Genomic DNA, 14,159 nt, shown 5'->3' on the forward strand with positions numbered 1-14,159 from the left:
AGAATATATTACCAAACTGGGACGCAACCTCCCAGGTCAAAGGAGATATGTTTGTAGCCCAGGAGTGCATGTGTGCGTGCGCATTTGCACGTGTTTTGATTTGGGTCTGCTGGTCATTTTAATGCATCTGGATGTAATCTTGCCCTTTGCTATAGGTTTACTCTTCACAGGTTAGAGTGAAACCGGTGTTTCACCTCATAAAACGTTATGGTGTTTCAAACAACTTGCCTCATAAAACGCTACAGGGTCTCCCAAGGACACCTTTCTGCCCGGCTCTCATTTTTCAGCCTCTCTCGCCTGAGATCTATGCCCATCTCGCCTTTCGCAGATCAAGACCTAGGAATCAGAGAAGAAGGGAAGGGGCAAAAAAGAGTGGCTATCAATCAGGGGTTTGGAAATCAGGAAATAGGTAGGTCAGTTCTTTGGGAGAGAAACACAAACCACATGTGGCAGCAGCAGCAGCAGCAGGAGCAAAGCAACAGGATTAATGCTGTTGGTGAAAATGAGATCAGGTCACTCAAAGCTTCTGGTTCACTGGGAACCTACTGAACATACACTTGCGACATCCTCACCCCAAACCCACGCACATGAACAAATCTAAATCAAAACAACCTCACGGGCATTCTCACACCGTGACTAACTAACACTGAGATCAGTCATCATCTCCTGCGCAGACACACTTGAACACACGCACTTAATGTTTTGAGTGACCTCCTGATCCTGTTGTCCCTCTTCGTAGTATTTATTAGGTGCTTGAGCCTGGATGTATGTGTAGAGTTGATAAAAGCATCTGGACTCATATTGGGGTTAAGACCCACGGGAGTGAAGTGGGTGTTTTCAGCTGGACCGTTCTGAATTGTTCTTTTAGTGTCTGCGCAGCAATGTTGTACCTCCCCACCCAAGCGCGCTTCGGCCAGCCAAACTACTGTCTTGTGAAATGTGTAGCATATTTTGTGAGCTTACGTAAACCATAAGAGAGATACTTTTTGGAAATAACATGCAATTTACTGCAGGTGAAAAAATTATTTAAGAAAGGACCAAGAATGTAAGCATTCCAGATTTTTTCTGCCAAGCTCCAGGGAATGCAGTCATTTGGAAAGCAAGTTCAGCTTCCAACTCACACACCATTCTGATGAACTGACAAACACGACACCGGGAGCTTAGTGTGACGAAATGAACCATCAGGCCGCTACGAGCGTCTCTAACAGGACTGAAACCGGCACGGAGTCTGCGATTCCATCCGTTGAGAGCAGTGACACAAATCAGCACTATTTCTTCACAACCGAAGAGAAACAGCAGTCATGTTTGTTTTACATGCATCTGTGTTTGTTTAGTGAGTTTGCGTTGTACGTGCGGACAGAGAGACAATTAGATATGGGGCATTTTCTTGGCCTGTTTTCTGATATGGACAATGGAGAACTTCACTTGCAGTCACTCTTCCTCACAAAAAAAAAAAAAAAAAAAAAAAGAGTCAAGAGTCTTAACAATTGGAATAGAAACACTCTAAAGCCTTATTAAAATCTGTCTCTTGTGATCTGATCACATGTGGTTAAACAAGACACATCGCTGCTTACAACATGTCTCAAATGTGTCTCCTGTGACCACTTGCAAGGGGAAGGTCTCTCATTTTGTGGCTACATGAATCACTCAATACGTCAGTCTGTCGATACAGCACAAACAACAACAACAACAAAAAACAGCCATTACTCCAGTCTTCAGTGTCACAAGATCCCTGCTGATTTGGTGCTCAGGAAACATTTCTTATTCTTATACATGTTAAAGTATGTGATTAGTGATACATTTTTTTAAGGATTCTTTTAAATGGTTAGTTCACCCCAAAATGAAAATTCTGTCATTAATTACTCACCCTCATGTCGTTCCAAACCTGTTTCATCTCCGTTCCATATATACGGAACACAAATGAAGATCTTACTGATGAAATATGACAGCATTCTGTCCCCACTGCCTTTGCAACTCTTTGATGCTTCAAAAAGTTCATAAAGCGATCGGAAAACTAATCCATATGAATCGAGCGGTTTAGTTCAAATTTTCTGAAGAGACTCGATCTCTTTTTATGATGAACAGATCTAATTTAGGCTTTTACTCACATGATCAGCGAACATAAACAGAAGTTTAACCGAACATGAATGACGCACAAGAACAAACCTCTTCCGGAAGCGTGCTGCGTAACATTGTTTTTTTGAAGTGTCAAAGATAAAGTTGCAAAGGCAGTCTATGGAGGGACAGAATGCTGTCAGATTTCATCAATATGACCTTCATTTGTGTCTCAAAGATGAACAAAAGTCTTACGGGTTTGGAACAACATGAGGGCGAGTAATTAATGACAGAATTTTCATTTTGGGGTGAACTAACACTTTAAAAAGTTCAAAAGAACATTTGTCACATTATAAATATCTTTGTCACTTTTGATCAATTGAATGTGTCCTTGCTGAATAAATGTATTAATGTCTTTTAAAAAATGATACTGACTCCAAACTTTTGGAATCAGTTTACCTTTTATCAACACACACACACACACACACACACACACACACACACACACACACACACACACACACACAGAGACAAGTTTAACCCAATAACTGTCATGCTACTACTCCCTGGGCAACTGTTAAATGCAAATGTAATTAAATTACTCATTTTAAATCTGCACTTTCGCTCTAATGCAATTAACCAAAAATAACCATCATAGACAGATTCTGCCAGAGAAAGTCCTCTTTCATTCGTCATTAGCTCAAGTTCATCGAGAGTTACTGATGCTGCTGATTTTTTGCTACTTATAAGGAGAAATTAAGACTAAAACTCACCATACTTTGTTTTTAAGACATGCATTTAAACTTGAACTTAATATTAGTGGATGATTTTATTTTGGCCCATCTGACTGAGATTTACAAGTTCACTGTCAGACTGATTCTGCTTGTTCTCAGAGCATCTGGCTAAAATTAAATACCATGAGATAATGCTATGAACGTTTCCCCTGCATTTATTTATTTACTCATTTGATGTCTGCCATTACAATTTAGATAATCAAATTTGTTTTTCAAATCCCTCAGGGTATGAAAACCCAGAATAAAACCCATAAAATTTGGCAGTCCTAAAGCCTTGAAACTTGCCAAAAAGAAAGAAGCTGAACTTGTCTGAGTCCTTATGAACAATACCTATGTAATTGTGTTTGGAACTTTCCAATGAAAACACCTACTTGTGCTTCATTCTTCCTTCTTTTCTTAACCAGAGTGCACTGCATTTCCCAGCATTCCTCAGAGGGGTGTTCATCCTGAACCACAGCCCAGTTACATTATTGGGTGAAAACAGCCCTCTGGAGAAATTTAGGCGACTGATTGCTAAATCACGCTCTTTACATTTGATCTTAAAGCAATATATGTGCATATGGTTTGATTTAAGAGGCTAGGGTGGTCCGGCAGATATATTTTTATTCTAATTTACTCTAAGTAATTGTAAATTAAAGTATTGCTGGGTGTCTATTCACTCCAGGTGGCTTTGGGGGCTTTGGAATCGCTCAAAATAAAATAATAAGGTTATATAATCATATAAGCTTTCAACGCCTGCAATTTGCACAACTGTACTGGAAGATTTAAATAATGACATTTAATATTTTTATAGAATGGTTTCTAATGCCCATTGCAATAAAGTCTAGTGTGATTACATTTCAATTTGAACCACCTGCGAATCACAAACTGACTTTTGGATGCTTTCAGGAGCCGCCACAAAAGCTGCTATTTGTATCAGCTTTGCAATTCCCAACCAGTTGTTGAGTCCATACTGGCATGAAACAAAAGCACGATGGAAGCTTTGTGGTGGTCTGACTTAAAAGTGCTGACGTAATAAACACTTCATTGCATAAGACCACAGATGGCAGGCGATTCTGTGAAATCACCTGTTATTTGGAAGCCCGCTTGCACTTTACACGCTTTAAATATGAGAGCTGTTTTCCAAGAGAGTTTGGCATTAATTTATACATGGACATGCTGATGAAGGTGAAGGCGTAACAAATAATAGTTCTTTTAAAGGGATAGAATTCACTACAGAATTAAAACTGTCATCATTTACTCACCCTTATGTCAATCAAGCCTGTGTTATGAAATTTTGAGGAATGTTTCAACTCTTATTGTCCATACAGTGAAAGTCAAAGGGGTTCAGTGTTGTTTTGGACCTCATTGACTTTCATTATATGTACAAAAACAGTTGAAACATTCCTCACAATGTATTATTTTTGTTCCAATAAGTCAAAAGTGACTCAGTGATAGTCAGAATTGCTCTTTTCATACTGCTTAAACCCAGTGGTGTCATTTCACCAAAAGCCAGGGTATGGCAGACCCTGATGACATCATCCAATCTTACTCCCTCGACGTGACAGTCCCACTTTCTTCACACAACTTTTTCCAGTACTTCAAAGCTCAAAAGTCTGAATATTATCCAATTTAAGTGTTATTTTTAATATGATTACCAAAAACATTTTTTTTCATCCTACAAAAATTGTCTTCATTTGTAAAACTAAAAGTCAATCAATCAAAAATCACAGCCAGTCAGAACACAGTGTGGAAGGGACTCTCGTGGCATTTGCATGGCACCAGAGATTAAAGGGATAGTTCACCCAAAAATGAAAATTATCCCATGATTTACTCACCCTCAAGCCATCCTAGGTGCATATGACTATCTTCTTTCAGACGAACACAATCCGAGATATATTTAAAAAATATCCATAGTTCTCCAAGGTTTATAATGGTTGTGAATGGAAGGCCAAATTCTGAAGACAGAAAAAATGCATCCATCCATAAAAAAAATAAATAAATCCATATGACTCCTGAGGGTTAATAAAGGCCTTCTGAAACGAAGGGATGTGTTTTTGTCAGAAAAATATCCATATTTAAAACTTTATCAAACAACTAGCTTCCGGCGCACGCAGAATGCGCAAGTCGACTTGCGCCAAATGAGTAATCCTCTGACACAATGAATGACGCAGGATGTAGGAGTATCACAATCAAATACGGCTGGGCAACAAACTCAAGCTCCTCTTCTCTTATATTTAAATCCTCCAACATTTCTCTTTAAAATTTCTCATTTTAAACTTCTAATTCGTGACCAGTGTTTTGTTTTGCTCTCTCCTCCGCGCCTCCGCGTGCATCAGGTCGTCAGGTCAAAGGTTGCTCTTCCGCCCAAACTGACGTGCGCAGTATGCGTATGGTTGTCCGCCGGGAGCTCGTTATTTGAATTTATAAAGTTTTAAATATGGATATTTTCTTACAAAAACGCATCCCTTCGCTTCAAAAGGCCTTTATTAACCCCTGAGTCGTATGGATTACTTTTTTTTTAATGGATGGATGCATTTTTTCTGTCTTCAGAATTTGGCCTACCATTCACAAACTTTATAAAACTTGGAGGACTAAGGATATTTTTAAATATATCTCGGATTGTGTTCGTATGAAAGAAGATAGTCAAATACACCTAGGATGGCTTGAGGGTGAGTAAATCATGGGATTATTCTCATTTTTGCGTGAACATCCCTTTAAACTTGACGGCACTCGCAAGGAAATGGATTAAGTAGCCTACATAATCAATTCACAAATATTACACCATTCAAACATAATTAAAAATACATACTGAGCTACTATAACAATCTCTGTTGTAGAATACACTTGTTACGTTCACAGTTTGAACGTTCTTGCTTCCTATTGTTTAATTTCAAGATCTGAGGTGAATTTTCCATTGTTGCTTTTAGTGCTTCCAGCTTTGTAGCCATAGTAAATGATATTCAAAGCCACGTTACACGCTTTTAACTTTAAATAAAGCACATAAACATTACCTGATTTTAACATTGCCATACTTTGTGTTGTTGTTGTTCCAACCGCGACTAAAATAGAATCGTCGCGTGTCACCGTCGCGGCTGCTTAGGACAACCGGTAACTTAAAACACCTCTGATTGGTCATTATTTTCAACAGAAATCCCTGTGATTGGCAACAATACTCAACGCTGCAAAATCACGTTGTGAATACACATTGGTAGTACTGTTGCGATCTTACATGAACACGAATAAAACAACCAGATCGCTTTCATTTACTTACTTTTCTGTTTTATTTAAAAATACAGATTATATATTACACATAGTAACATAACTCCGTTAATCCTGCATGCAATTAATTAAATTATATAAATTGCACTGACCAGGCAGCCAAGGTATGGCAGTCGCCAAACCCTGCACTCAATTGACGCCCCTGCTTAAACCTAAAAACATCTTCAAACTAAGTCAATTCAAGTTTGTATAGCAATATACACTGTTTCAAAGCAGCTTTACAAAAAAATTATATTGTAACAAAAAGTCTTTTTGTAGCACCTATATTGTCTTTAATGTCACTATTAAAAACTTTCATCAAAATTAAACATCCAAAAGAAATGTGCAACAGAGAAATTTGAATCTGTGGTTAAACAGCAAAGTACTGTACATTTACCGTAACAATGCCTAGTCGTTGCTAGCTGCTAGTTTTACACAATTTTAACCTCAATATGCAAACCCTTTCTTTACATGTCTCTGTAATATTGAAAATATTCCTACACCAGTCATTTTACAGCTGTCAATCAAACGCTGATTCTGTACTTTAATGAAAATCTGATATGGAACACATCAATTGTCTTGTCTACGCCAGCAATGATTCCACTATTAGATTATTTGCTTGAATACATGTTTGTTGTGTAACAGAGTTTAAGATGATGTCATTTTGTTCTGTGATTGGCAGTCAGAGAAATTCCGATATGGAACCCATTAAATCGCTGGCGTCTTTTGTGCTCAGCGGACTCCCGTATGTTTCAGCGTTTCATTTCGCTCTCTCTCTCTTTTTTTTTTTTTTTTTCTCCTACTCATTTTTAGCCTTTGTAGTGGTTATGTTTCTCAAGGACAGGAACATAACTCTTGGAAAAATATATTTTGGCAGCTTAGGAATAGTCGGGACAGAAAAAAGAGCATGTGATGCACTGAAGTTGCGATGGGATTCTCGCCAAATGCATTGTTGCAAATGCATTTAGTCTTCAAATGTACAGTTTTTATGGACATAAATGCTATCATTGGGATTATCGTCCAGTCCTCTTTTAGAGTGGGTCATACGACAATCGTTTCATCATCTGTGGATGCTCACACAGGAAATGATGTAATTGTGAAAGGCTTAAGAAACCATGAGGTTGTGCTTCCCTGGCAGTTACAGTATCATCAGAGACCACAGGATATTAAATCAGGATAATTAAGTGTCAGGAGTTGTAATAATTTTGTTATGGGTTATAAAGTGACAAGATGAGGATTCACAGATACAAACACTGCACATGTGGCCTTCAGACCAGTGAAAACCCTTCCGCAGATCCTACTGAGAAACCTGCAAACAGCCTTAATCCTGGAATCTGCTATATCAAACCACTTAATGTCCCGGGAGCGGGAAATATCTGTCAGTACGATCAACGGGAGTTTGATCGATCGCTCTGCTTCTCTTCTTCCAAACTCATAGAGAAGCAATTGATGGCTGTCCGTTTCCCTCTTAGATCTGTTGCACTTTCCCTGTGCAACGCTTTGGGTTTTAACACCAAAGCATCGGCCCTTGAATAAAAGAGAGATTTATAACCTTACGCCTCGCTATGTGGACTGCATAGCACGCACTTTCCTCTTGCCGTTTCCCTCTAAGTGGTAATAGTTTTTCCTCCATGCTGATGTGTTTGATGGGGACAGCAGGAGACCAGAAGACGCAAAACACTTGATCTGGACAAAACATTACAGCAATGCAGCCCTTGTTGATGGATGCGCTAGACAAGCATTATTTGTAAAGCACAGACTCTGTACGTAGGTCTGCAGGAAGATGAAAAGTCATGCTCGGATGCCAGCATGCTGGAGCGACCAATCAAAACAAACACACGCGTCCAAACATAATCACTAACCATGATTTGTTCATGTTCAGGACGCTTAGCGATATCTGACTCGGAATATCTGCAGGTCATTGTAATGATGGAGTGTCTTTAAAGATGCTAATTCGATAGACACATGTAGCTGCATGGAAATATAATGCGGACTTAAACGTTTGCAAACGTAAAGCAGGATATTGTGCGTGTTAGTGGGGCTGCGGGTAAGTGTGTTTACGTGGGGGTCTCGGAGAGTTCTTAAAAGCAAAGTGGCATGTTTATGTACAAGTTTCATGCGTATTTACATATGCTCAGACACACGCAGAGTTTCAAGCATTCCTGTTGTGCTGTGGTCTGTTAGATCTGTGATTTACATTAAAGTCAATCACTCACTCTGAAGGGCTTCTGCCTGTAGCTCCCTGCTGCTGTTCAACAGTGGCAGTATTACATTCTTTATGATGGAGGCCCCCTCTTTCTCTGTCTTCTGTCTCTCTCTAGCTCTTCTTCGAGCCAGCCTCTTCGTCTTCTCCGTTTGCAACGCTGTAAGATGGAGGGATGGAAACGATTATAGAAGAGAGAAGAAAAAAGACAGGCAGATGGGGATTCCAGCGATCTCTTTGGAATAGATAAATAGATTTTGAAATCATTCACAAATGATGTGCAAAATGTGCTCACCATCTGCTCCTACCAGCGCTGAGAAAACCCTGCTCTCCCATCACACACTTTTTTCTGCTTTTTCTTTTATTCTCACTTTTTTTTCCTTCCCCTCTTCGAATTTGTCATTTTATAGCCATTGCGGCTGTGTCGCAGGTGTCATTTCCAGAGACTGTTCCAGGAGGCAGACGCACAGAAAGAGGGCTGGATTTCTGAGTAGTAGTTTAGAAACAAGCTTTAATGCAAAGAAGAGAGAGAGAAAAAAACTCAATGTACGACATAAATCCCATTGCATGAACTGTGAAATGAGCATCCTGATTGTGTGGGTGTCTTGCAAACCACATTTCCCAGGGAGCACTGAGGGAAGCAAATGGAACACCTGATGGTTGCCGGAGCACTGTGGAATGGGATGTACCATAGAAGGACCAGTGGGGCAAAGTTAGAGTAAATAAATGAAGTCTCTCCCAGTTATTCTCCATTTATTCTAAAGAGAGATGTGTGGAAGAAACAGGGTGGGTGACCAGATAAATCTAAATAAATAAATGCATATAATGTGAAATTTCAAGTGGCAGTTTTAGACTAACATAATTAATTTGAACTGAAAAAAGCTAAAGGTCTACTGTGTGTATGTTTGGTTGTGTATCAAGGTGCATTCACACCATGTCGAATTTACTGTAATTATGAGATTTCAACTTTTAAAAAGCGTTCACGTCCTCATGGAAATCAGATTTGCAGCTTGTAAACTGGGAATGTCCTAAGAGCTCCTACTTGTACCACCTGACTGCTGTAGATTTGTTTGGCCAGTAATAGTGTTGCCATTGAAACATATAATTCCCAGTCCAAGGATGTGAACAACTTTGAGAATGTCACGTGTTTTCATCTCGAAATTACAGTAATTACGACATTGCATTACTTCAGTCTTCAGTGTAACATGATCCTTCAGAAATCATTTTAATATCTTGATTTGGTGCTCAAGAAAATGTATTATTATTATCAATGTTGAAAACAGTTGCTGCTTAATATTTTTGTGGAAACCGTTTTTCAGGGTCTTTTAGTAAATCGAAAGTTCAAAAGAACAGCATTTATTTAAAATATAAATCTTTTGTGACTTTTAGAAATGACTTTACTGTCATTTTTGATCAATTTAATGCATCCTTGAGTAAAAGCTTCTAGCTTCTGACCAAGGCTGCATCTCAGTACTAGTTTTACTTGATCTTAGTGCTGCGTTCAACACTAAAGATCATGACATACTCTTAGATTGATTACAAATTTACACTGGTATTCATGGACAGACATTAAGATGGTTAGCATTTCTTACCGTTACCATATTGCTTATTTAAACGGGGAATTATCCAAGTTAATGTCAGTAAATTATGGAGTGCCACAAGGGTCTGTTTTAGGCCCTTGACTATTTTCAGTATACATGCTGCCCCTTGGTAATATTACTGACCCCGAACTTTTGAATGGTAGTGTACATTTTACAGTTGATATATAAGATCAACTGATATATATATATATATATATATATACATACATATATATACAGATATAGATATATAATTATGTTTTTTTTACCATTTTAAATTAACATTTAGATTTTTTAAGTTTTTTTGCAGCTCAAATGACTTAAAAGAACAAAAACAGGTGTTGTCAGAATTCATTCTTTCTTAAACCGTATGTTATAAAATTGTATTTAACATTTACATGCATATCTATTGTTAAAAACATTTCATTGTTCAAAAAATTTCATCAGTTCATTTTACCAAAATATTAATAATAACACTGAAATGTAAAAACAATTTAAATATATATGCACATTCATCAGCTGCAATGGGTGACATATTATTTTTATTATTATAATTATCAGGACACACCTTGTAAAACCAGGACTGTGCCAGGAAGTCGGTCATCCTATTAAGAAAACACCATGGAAGGCTGTTCCAGCAAATGGGACACATGAGTAACTGCAAGGCCTATTTAATACACCAAACTGTTTTAATCAGAAAAACACACAGAAATGTGGAGAGACTTTTCTAGGTTAACAAAAAAGGTTGCAAGACCCCTCTTTTCCCACTCACTCGGACCCACAATATATGAGTTTATTACCAGCTCTGACTGGGCCGAATAAACTCAATATCCTTAGCCATTTAATGAGCTTTTCCTGGTCTGCTTCGCTTTCATAGATGATCCGACATGGCGAGAGGAAAAGGAAGCTGGCATCATCCCACCAAAACCGAGGAGAAAAAAAACGAGAGAGGAAAGGAAGAAGAAAAGAAAAACAAAAGTAGTCAGGATCTGATTAGTAACACTTACATGGCTAAATGAATCCCAGTAACATATCTGCCTCAACCACACATGCTTTCCATAACCTGCAGAAACGTGCTGAGAAAGAAACAGACGGGAAGATAAAAATAAGTTGTTATCTTTTACTAAAAATAACATCAGCGTCTGAATCATATGGACACAGTAGAGGTTACTCAACCTAATTTCTTAGTTTGAGAGGTTGTTGTATATTTATCCACATTTATAAAATTGCCCTTTCCGTTTCTTAGATATCCTAATGAAACACAAAACATCTTTCCTTCAGATTTCAGTAAAGGTGTGACTTCATATAGAAACAAAAAGAGATGTAATTGCACAAACCATGTACTAATGCAAAACCACAAGCTAGCAAGGGCCTTTTCTTACACCAACATCACCTTGAAACAAAAACAGGACACATCTGCCACATCTCCACATGTCTGAGTGGAAACAAGATGGAAACAAGACATTTTACCCACACACATACACATGCAGAACTCTGGTACTTGTGTGATTGACATTTTTAACCCTAACAATAACAGATGACTGTAACTTGAAAAATGGCAATTAGAAGAAAATGTAGAACAGATGAGGAGGAAAAGAGAGAGAGAGAGTGAAATACACACATCCAGTGAGAGAAAAAGAGAATTCCTCCTTTGAATATAGACTCTGAGATCAATGTGAAGGACACAGAGATTATCCTGTGCTATTGTTCCAGAAAATAACTCAATCATGCTGTTGAAGCCCCGCGGTATACACAGCCAAATACGGAGAAGAGCTGTCACCAGCCTGTGCTTAGGAGCCCGTGCCGTTTTTACCAAGGCAACCTTCTTTAAAAATGTGTGTGGTCATATTCGTGATTCAGAGAAATGACAACCAAGGCCGCATAAACTAAATAAACCTAAATCAAAGAGTTAAAGCTGCTGTTGGTTTCGGCACCTGATGCATCCAGCAGTCTGGGCTTTAGAGATGATAGATGTGCTCTGAACGCGTCTAAATAACTTCTACTGTTTATGACCACACAGTATATTGTTTACTCTTTTGAACAGCACACCCGCTCACACCTGCGGCCTTCAGCGCTTACAGCATCAGGGACTCCAGCGTACGATAATGCATATCAGATGTGCCATGGACACTTTCTGAATTAACCGGACTGCGAACGGTTCCAAAAGCTGTCTGGTGCACCTTGTTACCGCTTCAAACTAGAAAAGAAACACGTCCTGTTATTTCCTTCCTTAAAATAAAACATTTGCTGCTGCTCTTGGATCTATGGTGAAGTCAATGCACCAAAAATACTTTTCCAGTGAGATCTATCCAAAGCCTGTTGACATACCAGATGAAACTGTGGACGAAATAATGGGCACAGAGTGTTGTGTGAATGTTTTTAGAGGGAATGTTCGGAATGAGTGTGTGTACAGAATGTACAACAAACAGATTTTGTATGTTTGTGTAGCCTACAGCAAACTGTGAACAGAATTTTGCATGTAAGTGTGTGTTCGAGTATGTGTGTGCACACTTTCTAGCTCTTTTAACACTGTAATGCTGATTGGTGTTGAAAGTAGCCCAGCAGAATCAGTTCAGTAAAACGCTTCCATTTGGAGCCTCGGCCTGTAACTCAAACCTTCCTCACCATGCCTCCATCTCTCTATCCTTTCGTCCTGTTTTCCTTAATATGTAAATATAATCCCTCTACAGCTGCTGCTTGGACATTTAAAATGAAGGGAAAGTACTTTTCTTTACTGTTGATCAAAGTATCAGGCCTAACTGCATCTGACCCCCAGGTAGGCAGAATGGATTTTTCACCACTTTCTTTCTTGGCAAAATCCCAGTCGTCTTGTCAAGGGACTACGTTTCGCTCTCTGCTCTTATTTTAAAAAGCCATTGCTACTGGCACAAAGAGAGCAAAAAGTTTCCATCTTTATTTCATTGAGGTAAAATTAGATGAAAGTCATCTTTTTCCCGCCCGAAAAAGGAGAGTTACGGCATGTAATTTATGATTTCATTATGTTGGTGTTGTAGCACTTTGAGCAGAAAAGAATTATAATAATATTCTCTTAAAATGAACTGATCAGAATAATGATGAAATGCGCACTTCCTCAACACACGCATTCTCGGGGAAGTGGAATCTGGATCCTTTTCCCACGAAAAGCACAAGAGAAAAGCTGTTTCTCATAAAGAGAGACTTCACACAAGAAAAACATACGGGAATTGTCATCAGCACTACCAAGATAGACTCTGCAGGGTCGACCTGCCCTGGGTGGCAAGTGTCACCAAATGCCAATCAGAGGGACTTTCCCTGCATCTGCGGTCACCAGCTTCGATGTGTATTTTGAGGAAAAATGAATGAAGAATATAATTAATTCATTCATTCAAGTTTCTTCACAGTCTGTTTCATAATCCCGAGTCTGCTCCAACTATACCAGCTGGCTAAGCAAAGACTTTTGCAAAGACTACCATAGCGCTCTCAGTACCAGACAATGAAAATCATACCACTAACAAGATGTAGTTAGATCTTCAATTTCCATTAATAAACATTTTTTTTTTTACTATTTGTTTCCTTCATGTAAAATCAATAAACATCAATATGTGCACTAGTGTATCACTATACAAAATATCTAACAGAAGGTGAAACAACTGCACCACTTTTCCATGTTGTATTTTCATGTAAAAATCTAGATTTAAAAAAAAAAAAAATTCTATTTCAAATAAATGCTGTTCTTTTCTATTCAAAGAATCCTGAAAAAAATGTTCCAAAAACAAAACATTACTGTTTTCAATGTTGATAATAATAAAAATGTTTCTTAAGCACCAAATCAGCATATTAGAATGGTTTCTGAAGGATCATGTGACACTGAAGACTGGAGTAATGATGCTGAAAATTCAGCTTTGCCATCACAGGAATAAATTACATTTTATAGATATTAAAATAGAACACAGTTATTTTAAAGTCCCCCTGTAGTCAATAATTTTATCCCTTAAAACTCCTCTTTGATCATATTTAAACATTTTTTTTTCCTGTGAAAAAAAATTCTTCATGCCTTAAAATAGCTTGAATGTAACTCTACACCCTTGCCTCATTTAATATACACAGATCTGAGTATATATAAGATGAATATACTTATTAGCCCTGCCTTCGCTCACTCGCACAAGCTCAAGAGATCCACTCGGTGAACTTACTGAGGTAAACGCTGCACAATGGTATCGCTTTTTACAACGCCAGACACATGATTAGCCTTTTGCTTGACTACATTATCAAACAGCTAATAATGTGTTGCTAATGTTACACAAACCA

General features: G+C 38.2%; 1 long non-coding RNA gene across 1 annotated transcript; it reads right to left on the minus strand.

Moving 5' to 3' along the window:
• Positions 1-224: 224 nt before the first annotated feature.
• LOC127524887 (uncharacterized) lies at positions 225-9,489 on the minus strand. Its single transcript, XR_007933195.1, has 3 exons — positions 8,588-9,489; positions 8,306-8,452; positions 225-336 (listed from the first exon to the last, which is right to left on the minus strand). It is a non-coding gene; the product is annotated as an uncharacterized LOC127524887 (long non-coding RNA).
• Positions 9,490-14,159: the final 4,670 nt, after the last annotated feature.

Source organism: Ctenopharyngodon idella, chromosome 13 (genome assembly GCF_019924925.1).
Source record: "Ctenopharyngodon idella isolate HZGC_01 chromosome 13, HZGC01, whole genome shotgun sequence".
In the NCBI taxonomy this organism is placed as follows: Eukaryota; Metazoa; Chordata; class Actinopteri; order Cypriniformes; family Xenocyprididae; genus Ctenopharyngodon; species Ctenopharyngodon idella.